The sequence below is a fragment of the Protopterus annectens genome, chromosome 14.part0 (assembly GCF_019279795.1).
Source record: "Protopterus annectens isolate FY-2018-M chromosome 14.part0, PAN1.0, whole genome shotgun sequence".
In the NCBI taxonomy this organism is placed as follows: Eukaryota; Metazoa; Chordata; order Ceratodontiformes; family Protopteridae; genus Protopterus; species Protopterus annectens.
The window spans coordinates 219,983,849-220,001,440 of record NC_056748.1 but is presented as its reverse complement, the minus strand read 5'-3'; positions in this window follow the sequence as shown (position 1 = coordinate 220,001,440).

Sequence of the window (17,592 nt, the reverse complement as noted above, 5' to 3'; positions counted from 1 at the left end):
ATTTTCAGTCACCTGAAGAACACTTATGTCTACACAGTTAAGATATTGAAGTTTAATCCAATATTCATCTACTGATGGGGTTTAATACAAGGTATTCAGAAATCCTTAACTTACATCAAAATATTTTTTTGTTTTGTAATTTCTTCACTTCCTTGCACCTCCTGTAGAATATACGGCTCAAAATACATTCATCCTCTCCCTTGTTTATATGTTCATAGGTTCATAGGTAGATACTAGGCTATCTGCCCTAGGGCATTTATAAGCCTAGCCAGAGTGTATTTGGCTTCCGCCTCCCTATTAGATTAGCCTACTGTGCCTCTGTAAAGTAGGTCACAGAAGGTACCCTTTTAAGATTACTTTACTGTGCCTCTGTCTAGCAGGGACACAGGAGAGATCCCAGGGGTGAATTTGCGATTTCCCATCCACGCGTCCAAATTTCGCTTGAAGAGGGTCAGCGAGGGGCTATGTCTAACATGAATTGGGATTCTATTCTAGAGTGAGGGGAGCCTCTGTGAAATGAATCTGTCCCTCCAGCATGTCCTATTTATTTTTGTGCTGAGGTTTAGGTCCCTGGAGCGTGTAGCTCTAAGAGACTTGGATTTTTTGAGGTGGAGCATGTCCATTAATTCTGGGTTTGACATGGCTTTGTACGTCAGGCATAGATCGCCTCTGAGTAGGCGGAAAGCAACTGAGTAGAGCTGGAGTTTCCTTAGTTGAGCTGCATAGGACATCTGTTTGTAGCCCATGATCCTCTTGGTGAGGTACTTTTGGGGTCTCTCCAGTTGCTGCAGGTGTCGGGTAAGGTACATCCCAAAAGGGGCATTGTATACAATTATGGGCCTGATGAGTGGCAGTAGAGGGCACAATGACCTCTCTTGATCTAGATGCGAACCCTTTCGTGATAAGGTGGGCTATATAGAAGGTCTTTCTAACCACTTTGGCAATGTGATTATCAAAGGAGAGATTACTATCTACGTTGGTCCCCAAATCTCTAATTACTTCTTCCGTACTTAATGGATTACCACCTATGTGGTAATTTGTGGGCACCTTGTTTTTCCCAAAGGGGATGACTAAGCACTTTTTAGCATTTAGCTTGAGGCCGTGGCTCTGGCACCAAGCATCCATCTCTGTGAGACCCTTTTGGAGGATGCTTGTGTCAGCTGGAGATTTGATTATGGCCCCCAGTTTGCAGTCATCTGCGAACTTTGTCAGCCATAATCCCCCGTGTTAGCCTGAACCTCAGAGAAGTATATACCGAACAAGAGAGGTCCCAGAACTGAGCCCTGTGGGACGCCACTTATAACTGGTTTGGATTCGGACATGGCACCTGCGATTCTGACCATGTGGGTTCTATCTCTGAGCCATTTTTCAACCCATCTTGTGATACAGGGGTTGATATTTAAGCTGGTAAGCCTATTTATGATGCCCGAGTGGGGTATTGTGTCGAAGGCTTTTGCGAGGTCCAGGTAGCCTGTGTGGACTACCTTGCCCTCATCTATGGCTTTGGTAACTGTTTTAAAGAAATCAACTAGGTTTAAGAGGCAAGATCTGCCCTTAACAAAGCCGAATTGGGTAGGGTCCAGTGTCTGGAGGCTCCCAATGTCTTTGTTTATGAGTTCCATAATACTATGCTTCATAGCTTTACAAACCAGACTAGTCAGGCTTATGGGGCGATAGTTTCTGGCGTCCGTTGTGGCACCACCTTTGTGGAGTGAGACCACTGTAGCTGTACGCCATTCTTTGGGTACATATCCTGTAGTAAGGCTAAGTTTGAACAGTGACTTAATGTGAGGGTTCAGTTCTTCTTGGAGCTCGTGTAAGACACAGCTTGGGACACCATCCAGTCCCATAGATGCTGTGTTTTTTGCTTTGGAGAGGGCAGCTTTCACCTGTGCATCTGTGATGTCAGGGAGGTTACATTCAGTTGGGATAGGCGTTTGCTCCTTTGGGGGGGAAGGGGGGGAGAGGTTTGCGCTGAATCTGTCTGCCAGGATGTTGGCTATGTCTGTAGATTTGGTATATTTTGTACCGTTATGCAACAATTCAGAGCATATCTGGGAGTTTCTGCTCATGTTTCTGACATAACTAAAGAAGGCCTTGTGATTATCTTTAGTGTCTAGGGCAATTTTTCTTTCGAAACTGGCCTTTGATGATTTTATGAGGGATCGAAGTTTCTTCCTAATACTGATCAGAGATGCCTTCCCTTTTTGGGATTTTGCTCTGTCATATAGTAGCTTCCTCCTTCTGTTGTATAGCTTATTTATGGCCGGGGTCCACCAGACCGGTCTCCTATTTTTGGGGGAGTGAATCTTGGTTTTATTTGGGATAGCACGATCCATGCATTCCTGCAGGTGCTCATAGAATGCATTTGTAAAGGATTCTGTGGATTGGGCTGTATTATCCTCTGGCCCTGTGGCTTTGAAGGATTCCACCTCAGTCTTGAGAAGTGCAAAGTTGGCTTTTGAGAAATTCTTTACAGTGATTTCCTTGGCTGGGGGTGGGGACGGGATATGGATGTCCAGGGAAATTTGTTTATGGTCTGATCTTACCAATGAGGGGTTTACCTCTGGTGTGGAACATAGAGTCCCCATGTTGGTGATGACCAGGTCCAATATGTTGTTCCTCTTGTGGGAGTGGTGACCAGTTGTTCCATTGCGTTAGAGTTTATAAATTCAAGGAACCGTTGGGCGAGGGTGTTTGGGCTTGAGTAGTTTTCCCAGTCAATGTTTGGGTAGTTGAAGTCACCCAATAACATAGTGTTTGGAGAGACCTTCATATTCTCCAGTGTTCTCAGGAATGCCAAGTGGGGTTCCTGTAATAGGGAGGGTGTTCTGTAGCAGGCTACAAACTGAAAGGCAGTTTTGCCTGCTGTTAGTTGCACATGGATGGTTTCCGATGCTTTGTGCAGTGCCACTAACCTGGAGGTGTAGGTATCTTGATGAATATAGATACTCCCCCTCCTTTTGTGCTTCGGTCCGAGTTTTGGGGCCAAAACGCATGGTATGAGTTATAACCTGGTAGTGCTGGGGTGCTCTCAGGAGCCTTGAACCAGGTTTCTGTTACTGCACAGACATCGATTTTCTCCATACTGAGGAGAGTCTCGAGTGTGTGCATCTTGAGGTTTAGACTTCTGGCATTGAGTAGCATTACCTTTAGTTTTTTTATCTTTGGGTTGTCTATGGAGGTGGGTTTGTCCTTTGAGCCTTGCCTAAAAAAGGCACTATGGGGGTGGCAAGAGCATTGGCCAGTATACGAAAGCCTAAGGGTGACAGGTGCAAGCCGTGAAGGTGAAGGTGAAGCAACGTGGCTTGTCGAGCATGTCATCCCAGGCTGACAGACACTGGATCCCCTTTGAATGACACCAATACTTTAGCCAATTGTTGAAACTGATCATTTTGTCTTTATACTGTGGCATCATTCTTGGTGAGGGCAAGATGCTACTCAAGGTCAGGGACATACCAGCCTGGGCTACATGGTCAGAGAGCTCCTCTATGTCTCTTTTCATGTAGTCCAGGGAGATACATCTCAGGTCATTCACACCAGCATGGACAATGACGGAGTCATACTTGTACTTGCTTTGGAGTGACCTGAGTGCTTGCATTATGTGGTGGATCCTGGCAACTGACAGGCAGCTTACAGTGACCTTTTCCTTGTTCATTCTGGTGAATGGGACGTCAGTGTGCCGGACAATAGAGTCCCCTATAACAAGTGTATTTGGTGTGTTGTTTGGCCTTATGGGCTGTGACTGTGAGGCACACTGATTTTGTGAGATATGTGATTTATGGGTATTGTTGAGGGGTGGCTGTTGCTTGGATATCTGCTTAGGAGGTCTTTGCTGTTTAGGCAGATTTTTATTTAGATCCTCCAAGTATGTTTTTGTGTGTTTATGTGTTGGGTATGCAGATGCAATAGGTCTGTGTGAGACTGGATTTGTGGTGTGGGTGGTTACCTTTTCCTCCTGACTGACTGTGCGTCTTGGGTTGAGAGAGCTCTGCCTTCAGTTTGGCTGTGTAACTGCATCTCTCACATGTATTAGAGTTTGTTGGAAGGAGGAGAGGGTTGTCTGTGTACATAAGGCAATTGTAACATTACCTCAAAATTCCCAGATTCAACAGCTGGACTGGAGAGTAACCTTGAAACTGACCCTTGGACATACCAGATTAGTATAAGGAACTGTTTTTTTTACTGATCAGATTAGGGAAGGGAACTGATTTTTCACTTGATCAGGAAGGACCAATCGGGAGTCTAATACTTATGAGAAGTCAAGGAGGGTGTAGTGCTTTAGTTAGTTAGTGTTTCCTTATAAGAGCTGAGAAAGTGCAGGACTATAGAAAGAAAATAGAGTGATTACTTTGAGAGTCTGAACAGTTCTATCGGGAAAAAGTGAAGAGCAGACTTTGTGGAGCCTGGAATAGTTTAAACCTGTTTAGGCGGCGCTGCTCAGTGCGCAAAACCGCGAAAAAAGAGAGTTGTAGGGTTTCTTCCAATTACAGAGGTTTATAACTTTATAAGGGGCAGGATTCACAAAGGCTTGCACGGAGTGTAAGAGACGTGTAACACTCCATGCAAGCCTCGCGATCCAGGAACAGCCCGAAACTCCGTGTAAGAGACCAGCTAAAACGTCTCTTACATGGACTGGGCGTGGATATGCTAAATACCTCACTTGCAGCCAAAAGGCATGCACATGAGGTAGAGTAGCGATCCACGAAACAGAAAGCAGCCCGTGTAAGAGCCGTTTTAGCTGCAGAAATGTACTCAGTTGACAACTGAGTACGTTTCTGCAAAAATCACAATGGAGCCATGTCAGCTCCAAATAAAGGGTGCATATGTGTCAGGCAGCATGCCAATGGCCAAATATGTGGCCATTGGCAAGGTACCCCAATGCAAATATTAAAAAAATATATATTTTTTTTTTTGGCGATCGCCGATGTTTAAACGCAGCGCAGCCCCGCACAAATGGGCTGAGCTGTATAAAACATAAAAATGAAGGTTATAAACCCACAAATGTGGGTTTTATGCAATACATGGAATGACAATGCAGGGACCAGCAGACCAAAAACAACATGGCCACCGTGTAATGGTTGCTAAGGGGGGAAGCTGAGTCTAAGACATGTAACTAAGCATTAGTAGGCAATCTGATGTAAATGAGGGTTAGGATACTGAATCTCACAGTCACATAGCAAATGAGCACATTCTGATTAGTGTAAGAGATACATAAGTGGGAGGAATAGAGTAGGAGATAGGTGACATCACAGGGGGGAATGGTAGAAAGAAATGCAGTTCATTGGAGGTCAGTGTTACATGACAGATGACAGACACAGATCATGGAAAGAGGAGTGCCACAAGATAAGCATGGGAAAGTCAAGAAATGGAAGGTGTACACTGTTACTTACACCAAAGTTTCTTGCTGGGTGTGCATGCGGACATGTGCGCACCATGAGGCGTGAGTAGGACAGTGTGCGCGCGTGTAAGGCAGACTGAGTATGTGGGAGCGTGTTGGTAGATTTGTAAGACTGCGCTAGTGTGCGCACGTGTAGGGCAGACTGAGCATGTGGGAGCCTGTTGGCAGAGTTGTAACACTGTTTGCGCTGGTGTGTGCGCGTTTTAACCCGAATAAGCAGATACAGAACCGTGTAAGCATGTGTGCGCGCATGTAAGCCACTGTGAGCGTGTTTCTGCTGGTATGCACGCTGCTCCCCCCTGAGAAAACATAAAGGAAAAAGGAAGCAACAGAATTAGTAGGAAGCTAGCAGGGAATACTGCTGGAGCTAGCAGGTGAAAACAATTAGCAGCAGGCAATTACACAGGCAGAATAGTAGCTCAGCCAAGCACTTAAAACTCTGCAAACAGCAGTGCAGGATGTATCTCTCAAGAGACACTGCAAGACAGGAGTAAGCTATTAGAAGTGAAAACTGAAAAAGCTGAACTCAGAGCAGAAATGCTAGGGGCTGCCATAGCTGTCATAATGAGACATAGGTGACTTGCTGAGGGTGGTGACAATGCAGATGGTACCAGACAACCCACAGTGAGGAGATGGAGAAGAGTGTACAGGCCCAGGGTCACCTACCACGGGTTACATGAGCTGGAGATAGTAGAGCGCTATAGAGTGGACAGAGACCTCCTACAGCAAATTGTCAAGCTGTGCAGGCCACGCCTCACACACAGAACCAACAGAGGGGAACTCATCCCAGTGGAAACCAAGTTATGTGTTGGCCTAAGAATACTAGCAACAGGTACCTTCCAGAGACCAACTGGTGATATGATGGGGATATCACAGGCATCAGCCTCCAGGGTACTGCACCAGTTCCTGGATGCCATGTCAGCACATGTCGGTGATCATGTATATTTTCCCAATGCCCGTGAGGTATTGGCCAGCAATATGCGTCTCTTCCAGCAAATAGCGGAATACCCTGAGGTAGTGGGTGCAATAGACTGCACGCACATATGCATCAAAGCACCAGCCGGTGAGTGGGGTAGGGCCTACATTAACCGCAAGGGCTTCCCCTCCATCAACTGCCAGGTCGTGTGTGATGCCCAGGGCATAATAATGAATGTGTGTGCTGGCTGCCCTGGGAGCTACCATGATTCCCACATCTGGAATTTGACGCAGCTGTACCAGACATTTGCCAATGGGGACATCCCACACGGACACCTAGTGGGGGATGCAGGTTATGCACTGGAGCCGTGGCTGATGACACCCATCAGAAACGCACACACACCTGAACAGGAACGCCATAATGAGGCACACGCACAAACACGTAATGTAATAGAGTGTGTGTTTGGGCTGCTCAAGTCATGGGTCCGGTGTCTGGACACATCTGGTGGAGCCTTGCAGTACTCACCAACTACATGTACCCAAATTGTCATGGTATGTGCTATGCTACATAATATGATCTTGCAAAAACAGCTGCAGCAGGACCAGCATAGGGCCGGGCCAAACAGCCCCCCACCATTGCCAAGGCCATCACAGGCAGAGCGTGACTCGGAGGAAGAACAACCTGAGCCTGCCCCAGTAGGCAGAAAAAGGCGTGCCCAGTATGCCCTGGCCTTGGCAAAGAGGCAACGCATAGCACATACACTGGCTCAGTAGGAACCCTGGGAATGATACCCCTCTCTGACTCACTCAAATAATAACAGGGATGCCTAAAATGACATGACCTGCTCACAAACATGTACAGGGAGTGTAATATGTGCATCCGACAGAGGCAGCCCTGCAGCACCACCTGAGGCATGAATGCCATGTGTTAAGTAATGTAACACCATGTACTATATGCACACTTGAGGACCCTGACTAACATCCACCCTCACCAAGCATGAAGCCACAATATGACAATGGGATGATTAATTGCAATAACTGGCTGAAGTAATGCAGGTAGTCAAAGGGGAGCCAATGTGTTTCAGCCTGGGAAGACATGCTGAGCATGACATGATGCACCACCTGCTAGGGGTGGCGTGTACCTATCAGGCCAGGCCCCATGGATACTGGCAAAGGCTGTCAGTACCCACAGCATGCCCTGAATAGGTAAGTCTCAAAACACAAACCCACCTTCATAGGTACCACAAGGGATAGAAACCTAGATGTAATGCTACCCAATGCCAGAAGTCTAAACAGCAAGATGCGTGCAGTGTAAATGCTCACAGTACGGAGAATGTTGATATCTGTCCTGTACTAGAAAACTGGGTCAAGGCTCACATCAGCACCCTAACACTACCAGGTTACACCTCATACTGTGCTGTACAGCCTCAAAACATGGAACAAGCTACAAAAGGAGGGTGACTAGCAATAATTGTCAAGGATAACCACACCCCCATGTTTTTACCACAACAAGAAGCAGCATGGACTAGCCATGGTCAAGTACCAGTGGCTAAAACTGCCTCCCAGTATATAGCCTGCTGCAGACTACCGTCCTAACACCAGGAACTGCACCTGGCCTATGTTGGAATACATGAATATATCAATCCCCCCAAACCACATTATATTGGTTGACTGAAAATACCCAGGCATACACTGGGAGCATTATACTAGCACCAACACAGTAGGAGAAAAGTTCCTAGAATCCATAAACCAAAATTCCCAGGAACAACGTTCCACTCCCACAAGAGGGGTAAGCATACTGGATGTGATAATCAGCAACATGCGTACTGGATGGCAAGATGAGAAGTGTATCCCTCACTGGTAAGACCAGACCATAGAGTAATCACACCGGATATACACATCCTGACCACAGTCCCTGGCCAGAAAACCACAGTGAAAAACATGTGTAAAGCATAAGTTGCACCCCTCCAAACTGATGTGGAATCCACTAAAGGCCCTGTGCAGGTGCAAAATATGGGACACACCACAGAACCTGTTATACAGGCATTCCATGAACACAGCCAGGAATGCTTGGATTATGCAATCACAAATAACAACAAGACACAATGCCATACACGCAGGCATCTGGCATGCTGGACTCCAGCCATTACCAAACCATGCAAGAGAATGAGGAAGCTACTACATGATAGAGCAAACATAAAAAGGGAAGTAATCACTGATCAGTAGTATGGCAATAAAATATGTCCACACATACAATCCACTAAGGCCAGCTACAACAAGTAGAATCTGTGAATCCAGAGGCAATGTTAAACCTGCCCCAAGTACAAAGACAACCCTCAACTCCCCCCAATAAATACAAATATATGTGAGAGATGCAACCATTTATCCAAACCGGAGGCTGAGCTCCCCCAACTCAGTACTGTCAAAACTAGTCAGGAGGAGAAGGTAACCACACACACCACACAAACCCAGTCCCACATAGACCTATCACAACTGTAAACCAAACACATAAACACAGAAAAACATTCCCGGAGGCCCTAATTACAAACACACCACACCAACAGAGGCCTCCAAAGCAGACCTCCAAGCAACCACAACCTCCAAACATAGCACATGCAACACATAGTACACAAAGCTGGTGTGCCAAACAGTCACAGTCCAGAAGGGGAAACAACATGCCTGATATAGTTGTAATAGGTGTCTCTATAGGCAGACACACTGCCGTCCCACTCACCAGACTGAACAAGGGAAGGGGTACAGTAAGCTGCCTGTAGGCTGCTACAATATGCCACATAACACAAGTACGCAGGTCACCCCAAAGCAAGTAGAAATATGATGCAGTCATTGTCCATGCTGGTGTGAATGACCTGAGATGTACCTCCCTGGACTACATGAAAAGAGACATGGATGAACTCTCTGAGTACCAGGCCGGTATGACACTGGCCGTTTGCAGCATCCAACCCCCACCAAGAATGATGCCACAGTACAAACACAGAATGATCAGCTTTAACAGGTGGCACAATTACAGCTGTCAGTCCAAGAGGATCTAATGTCTGTCTGCTTGAGATGTCATGCATGAGAAGCCATGCTGCTGTTCCAGGGATGGCTTGCACCTGTTACCTCTGGGCGTCTGGATATTGGATAAGGCTTTTCTCACCTCCATAGAGCCGTACGTAGGCAAGGCCGAAAAGACTAACCCACCACCCTAGAAAACATAAGTGGTAAGAAACATAAGGGTAATGCTGACCAATGCCAGATGTGCAAACTGCAATATGCATGCTCCTGAGGCACTTCCCAGTATGGAGAACATCGATGTCTGTGCAGTGACAGAAACCTTCTGCAAGCCTACTGACAGCACACCAGCACTACCAGGTTATACCTCATATCATGCGTTATGGCCCCAACACCTGCACCAAAACATCAAAGGAGGGGGAGTATCCATATGCAGCACAGACACCCATACGGCCAGGTAACTGACAATGCACGAAGCAGTGAAGACCACCCATGTGCACCTAACTGTAGTCAAAACTGCTGTACAGTCTGTAGCATGCGACAGACCACACTCTCACACACAGGAACCCCACCCAGACATCCTGAAGACACTGGAAAGTATGAATGCCCCACCAAATACCAAACAAGGTACTCACAAATTACCACATAGGTGGTAAACCATTATGTATGCAAGGAGTAATCAGGGACCTAGGGACACAAGTCGACAGTAATCTGTTATGTGACACTCACAATGCCAATGTGGCTAGGAAGACTGTCTATATTGGACACCGTGTCATGGAAGGATTCACATCTACATCAACAGAGGTCATTGTGCCCATGTACTGTTCTCTTCTCAGACCCATAATCTAGTACAATGACTCATATGGGATGTACCTTACCTGACACCTGCAGTGGTTAGAAAGACCTCAAAGGTACCTCACCAAGAGGATAAAGGGTCTCAAATATATATCATATGCTGCCTGGCTGTACACACCCCAGCTGAATGCAGTCACAGACTGCCTACACAGAGGCATTGTATGTCTGTTGTACAAGGCCATGTCCAACACAGGAGTAATGGACATGCTCCACCCCAGGAAATCAAAGCCATTGCAGCAGTGAGAGTGACAGATGTCAACCTCAACACATAATGAAATAGGATGTGCTGGAGGGACAGATACATAACCCAGAGGCTCCCCACACCCTGGAACAGAATCCCACTCCATGTTAGGCAGAGCCCCTCACTGATAACCCTCAACAGGAATATTGCCAAGTGGATGGATGATCGTAGATGTACACTGGGAGTCTTCACTGTGTCATGTCCAGACAGAGGCACAGTAAAGTAAATCATAAATGGCCATAATATTTACATAGCAAGGGGCGGTGAAAGACACACACACTCTGGCTAGGCTTAGTAATGCCCTAGGGTGGATAGCCTAGTATGAACCTATGAACTTATGAAGATACAAATTGTACAGGACACTAAGGATAATCACAAGGCTTACTCAACTGATGGTAGGAACCATGTTGGGAATTCACAGATATGCTCCGAATCACACAAATATTACAAACAACATACTAAACCCACACACATATTGCCAACATACAACCTGACAGATGCAGTGCAACCCCCCCCCCCAGAATGCAAAATATCTATCCCAGCAGACTGCTGGCCCCCTGACATTGAAGATGCTGAGGTAACAGTCATCATCTACAAAGCAAAACACACAGCAGCAAAGGTATGAGATGGTGTCCTGGGCTGAGTCCAACATGGACTCCAAGAAGAATGGAATGCTAAATCACACTACTGCTCAATGTCAGCCTTACCACAGGATAGTACCCAAAGAGCAGTGTACAACAACAGTGGTCCTTCTCAACAAAGGTGTTGCCTGAATGGATACTGCAAACTACCACCCCAGGATCCTGACAAGCTTGGTTCTGCACAGCTATGGAAAGGATCAGCATGTACCCCAGACATAAAGCTATCGGGGACCTACTGACACCGGACCCTACCCAGTGTGGCTGTCGTAAGTGCAGATCCTGCCCCTAAACATGTTTGACCCATTTGAAACAGTCATTAAGGTCATTGATGAGGGCAATGTGGTCCACACAGCGTAGCTGGACCGTGCAAATGCTTCCAGACAATACCCTACGTGTTCAGTATGGATATGTTCACCAGCTTAAATATAAACCCCTATGTCAGTAGAGGGGTTGCAAACCAGACCAAGGACAGAACTGACATGGTCAGACATGCTGCATCCATGTCAGACTACAAACCAGATATAAGTGGTGTCCCACAAGGCTTGGTCCTGGGACCTCCCTCGTTCTGTATATATGTCCCATAGGTACAGGCCAACATGGAAGGACTGTGACTGAACATGTATGCAGAGGAGTACAAACTGCCCACCATATCTGACCCCCAGCTGACACAAGCAACCCACAAAAGGGCCACATAGAAACAGACAACTGGTGCCATAGCCATGTCAGCAAGCTAATTGCAGAAATGTGTATAGTCAACCACCGTGGATATACAGTAAGTGCCCACCAATTACCACACAGGTGTTAACCCATTACGTACCTAACATGTAATGAGAGACCTGGGGACACAACGTGATAGATATCCTGCATTGGACAAACATGTGGCTGTAGTGTTCACAGAAACATACCATATACCCACCCAATCATGAAGGTTGTCAGATCTAGATAAGGGGAGGTCACTGTGGCTCTGCAGTCATCCTTCATCAGCATCACAATTAACTACAATAGCCCTTGTGGGATGTACCTCAGCAGACACCTCCATCAACTGTAAAGTCCACAACAGTACCTCACCAGGAGTAGCAAAGAGCATGAACAGATGCCATGTGTTGCCTGATTAAACAAACTGCAGCTCCACACACTGCCATACTGCCCACCCAGAGGCAAGCTGTGCCTGATGTATGAAGCCATGTCCAAGCTGGAATCAATGAACATGCTGCACCTTGTACAATCTGAATGGCAGTGAGCTATGCACATGAGAGACCTGAACCCCAGCACAGACATACATAGGACAAGCTGTACTGAATGATCCATAACACAGAAGCCACCCCCACTCTTGAGTAAACTCCCAGTACAGGTTAGCCAGAGAGTCACCCATCGACACACCTCAAGAGGAATCTTGATGAGTGGATGGGAGATGGTAGGTTTACCCTGGGTATCACTGTTATGTCACAGGTAGACAGAGGCACAGTATACTAACCATGACATATGTCATGGCATACTCCAGTTACAATGTGTGTCGAAGGACAAACACACTCTCTGACTAGCATCAGAAATGGCCTAGGGCACATCGCTAGTGTTTGCCAATGTCCACCTATGTTGTGGAATACACTACCAATGTTGGACAAGCCTGGTTTAGGTAGTCCATATCTGAACATAATGCAACATGGTCATATGTGCACAACTGGCCCAAACACAGTCTGTTGTGCTCACTATGAAGATTTCAAGCAGTGATAGGACTAAAGCCCAGGATACTGTCCACCACAGTGAAAGTACTGAACCAGTACACTATACGGTATTACAGTGTTAGGTCATTATGAAAGGATGTTGACAACTGTATGCAAAGTATCCCATGCAATCCCTGCAGGCACAGTATAATCCCTGTTGTGGTCAGACACGAAGCAGTTGGCCAGTAAGTACACAACATGACACCCAACACACAACCATAAATGTGAGATATTAAGTTCACACTCACCCAAATATATGGTGGACTGCAGAGTTCAACATATGGAAAGCTCACACTGGGCATGCTCGCACACTTTGATAAATGAGGCATATGTCAGACAACATGCCATGGAAAGGCTGAACTGGGCATGCTCACACACTTAGGCCATATCTCCGTTTAGCAGTTGGCCACACATATCTGGCATTTGTACGTGTCATTCCAGGAACCAACCACAACACAGCAATCTGCCCAGTGCACACAGTAAATGACTACAGAGACATAAGTGATATAGTGGATCCCCCTCATATTCAAACATCTTCCACAGATACACAAGTTGTTCATAGGAACAGGGAATGCTATGGCAATAAAGACCTGTAAACAGTCTAACAGCAACAAATAATGTGCATCTGACAATTAAACATATGGGTATAGAGGTCAATACTAGGCTGTTTGCCCTAGGGAATGACAGCTTAGCCAGAGTGTGCTTGGCATCTGCATCCCCAGTACAGTAGGCTACTGTGTCACTGTAAAGTAGGTCACATAAGGCAATGTGTGAGGCTAGTGTGCTGTGCCTCTGTCAAGCAGGGACACAGTGGAGATCCCAGGGTTTGAATGTGCTAAGCCACATCCATGTTGTTGGTGTGTGCTGGAGGAGGGTTGCTGAGGACCTCTAACAGTAAGTGGGCATCAATAACAGACTGAGGGGAGCCCTATCTGCATTGTCTGGACAATTTCACTGTCAACACTGTGTTGTGATGATTATGTGGGATTGAAGTGTCGTGCCGGTACTGTTCAGAGATGTCCTCCATCTGTGGGCTACAGCTCTGCAATGTATTAGCTCACTCTGTCTTTTGGACGGCTCATATATGGCTGGTGTACACCTGACAGGTGTCCTGTTGTGGAGCAGTCATGGGTATATGTGGGATAGCATGATCAATGCAAACCTTACACATGCTCATAGAATGCAATTGTCAAGGATTATGCAGAGTGGCCAGTATAGTCCCCCAGCATGGGTCCTTTGAAGTCTTCCACCCCAGTCTTCACAAGTGTAGAGTCTGCTTGTGCTAAATACAGTTTGTTTGCAGTGACAACCTTGCTTGGGGGTGGGTATGGGATATGGATGTCCAGGTAAAGGTGGGTATGGTCAGATATCAACAATGGTGGTCTATCTCTGGTGTGGAACAGTGAGTACCCATGTTGCAGATGGACAGGTGCAATATGTATCCCCCCATGTGGCTGTGGTGAGTGGTTCTGCCATAGCACATGGACCCACAAATTGTAGTGGCTGTAGGGTAATGTTGTAGAGGCCTGAGTAGTTCCCACACACAATATGCCTGTACCTGATGTTAACAACTGGAATGGTGTATGTGAACACCTGCATATCCCGGCACTGTTCCCAGGGAAGCAAAGTGTGTGTCCTGGATGTGGGAGTGGTGTTCTGGACTGGTTGTGTTGTGTGTTACAGGTCCTGTGGTCACGAAGCATGGTATAGAACATAACCTGCCAGTGCGATGTGCATATCTGACCCTGAAGTAGGTGGCTGCAAATGCATATATATGCTATCCCCCACCTGACAGGTAGTACTAGATGTACATACCTCTGTAGAAATAAAGATGTCAGCACCCTATAAATACTGCAGGTGCAGAACAGATGCCCAGTAACTCGGATAGCGTGCTCTGCTAATGCGTCTCCCTCAAGTGCCATAATATAGTTAGGTAGGAGTTTGAACCATGCAAATGCTCAGTGTGTGTGTGTGTGTGTGTGTGTGTGTGTGTGTGTGTGGGTGAGCGGGGTTGTTGTGTGTGCAAGTCTGTGTGAGGGAAATGTCCCTTTTGGCAACTGTGAAAACACTCTACAGGATGCACATTCCCCTTTCTAAGCACTGATGATGTCAGCACCCTATAAGTACAGCAGGAGAAGGGAAATCTCCCAGTAATGCGAATAGCGCACTCTGCTAATGCATCTGTCACGAGTATCATAACATAGTTAGGTAGGGGGTTGAATCCTGCAACTGCCCAGTGTGTGTGGAGGGGGGTTAGTGTATGTGCAAGTCTGTGTGAGGGAAATGTCCCTTTTGGCAACTGGGAAAACACTCTACAAGATGCACATTCCCCTTTCTAAGCACTGATGGTGTCAGCACCCTATAAGTACAGCAGGAGAAGAGAAACGTCCCAGTAATGCGAATAGCGTGCTCTGCTAATGCGTCCGTCCTGAGTGTCATAACATAGTTAGGTAGGGGTTTGAATCCTGCAACTGCCTATTGTGTGTGGAGGGGGGTTAGTGTGTGTGCAAGTCTGTGTGAGGGAAATGTCCCTTTTGGCAACTGGGAAAACACTCTACAGGATGCACATTCCCCTTTCTAAGCACTGATGATGTCAGCACCCTATAAGTACAGCAGGAGAAGGGAATCCTCCCAGTAATGCGAATAGCACGCTGCGCTAATGCGTCTGTCACGAGTGTCGTAACATAGTTAGGTAGGGGTTTGAATCCTGCAAATGGCAAGTGTGTGGATAAGGGGAGTGTGTGTGCTGGCAAGTCTGTATGAAGAATATGTGCATTTTGGCAATTAGGAGAACACACTAAATGATGAACATTACCCTTTCCAAACACTGATGATGTCAGCACCCTATAAGTACAGCTGAAGAAGGGAAACTTCCCAATAATCTGAATAGCGCACTCTGTTAATGCGTCTTTCTTAAGTGTCATAACATAGTTAGGTAGGGTTTTGAATCCTGCAAATGGCAAGTGTGCGTGTTTGGATGAGGGGAGTTTGTGTGTGTGTGTGCAATTCTGTATGAAAAACATGTGCGTTTTGGCAATCAGGAGAACACACTACATGATGCACATTACCCTTTCCAAACACTGATGATGTCAGCACCCTATAAGTACAGCTGGAGAAGGGAAACCTCCCAGTAATCCGAATAGCGCACTCTGCTAATGCATTTCTCTCAAGTGTCATAACATAGTTAAGTAGGGGTATGAAACCTGCAAATGGCAAGTGTGTGTGTTTGGATGAGGGGAGTTTGTGTGTGTGCAATTCTGTATGAAAGACATGTGCTTTTTGGCAATCAGGAGAACACACTACATGATGCACATTACCCTTTCCAAACACTGATGATGTCAGCACCCTATAAGTACAGCTGAAGAAGGGAAACTTCCCAATAATCTGAATAGCGCACTCTGTTAATGCGTCTTTCTTAAGTGTCATAACATAGTTAGGTAGGGTTTTGAATCCTGCAAATGGCAAGTGTGCGTGTTTGGATGAGGGGAGTTTGTGTGTGTGTGTGCAATTCTGTATGAAAAACATGTGCGTTTTGGCAATCAGGAGAACACACTACATGATGCACATTACCCTTTCCAAACACTGATGATGTCAGCACCCTATAAGTACAGCTGGAGAAGAGGAACTTCCTAGTAATCCGAATAGTGCGCTTCGCTAATGCGTCTCTCTCATGTGTCGTGACATAGTTAGGTAAGGGGTATGAATCCTGCAAATGGCAAGTGTATGTGGGGGGCTAGTAGGGTGTGTGTAATTGCAAGTGTGAGAGAACAGATCCTTTTGGCAACTACTACAATACACCAGATGCTGCATATTCCCCCAGTAAACACAGGGGATGTCACCACACTATCAGTACAGCCAAACAGGGCTAATTGCCCAGTAATGCCAATAGTGCGCTCTGCTACTGGGTCTATTACCACTGTCAGTGCACAGATAGGTATGTTTTGGAAACCTACAACTGTCACGTGTGGTTGTTTCACACAATATGACCATGTGTGGGTTGTTGTTCATAACAATGCATGCCATTGCCTAAACCAGCAATGGCAATGCACACATGATGTATGTGTGTGACACATACACTTATATACCTGTGACCTTCAGTAGTTACCATGTCTGACACGTGCCTCAAGTGGATAAATGGTATTCGCAATGCATAACATTATGACTGTGTCTTACTGTGCAGGGGCCGCATGCGGTATGTGTATATACAGTGTGAGTTGTATATGGTATAATACCAACAGCAGGGGATACACATCTGGTCTGGGCCATATAGACTACATGTAGTCGATGAACAGGTGCTGCATGTTCCCACCTGTTGTGGGAGTGGTAACATGTTGTTCCACTGCAATTCAGTGACTACATGCTGGGAACCTTTCAGCTAGTGTGTTGTAGCTACAGTAATGCTCACACACAATGTTTGGCTGGATGCAGTCCAGCCATATAAAGACATTTCTAGAGACTGTCATATTGCCAGTGTTGTTAGGGAGGACAGGTGGGTTTCCTGTGTATGGGAGGGTTGTGTGTGCCAGGCTATGAACAAGAAGGCAGTCCAACACACTGTTAGCTGCTCATGGATAGGCCCTGATGCTTTGTGCTGTGCCAACAACCTGGAGGTTTGTGTATCTGTGGTGCCTTGAGATACCACCCCCCTGTCCATGTGTGTCACATGTGTAGGGGATGACAGGCATGGTATGAGGTATAACCTGGCAGTGATGGGTTGCACCTGTGAGCCGTGAATCAGGAATCTGGTACTGCACAGATATTGCAGTTTACCGTGCTGAGGACAGTGTCCAGTGCATGCATCTTGCG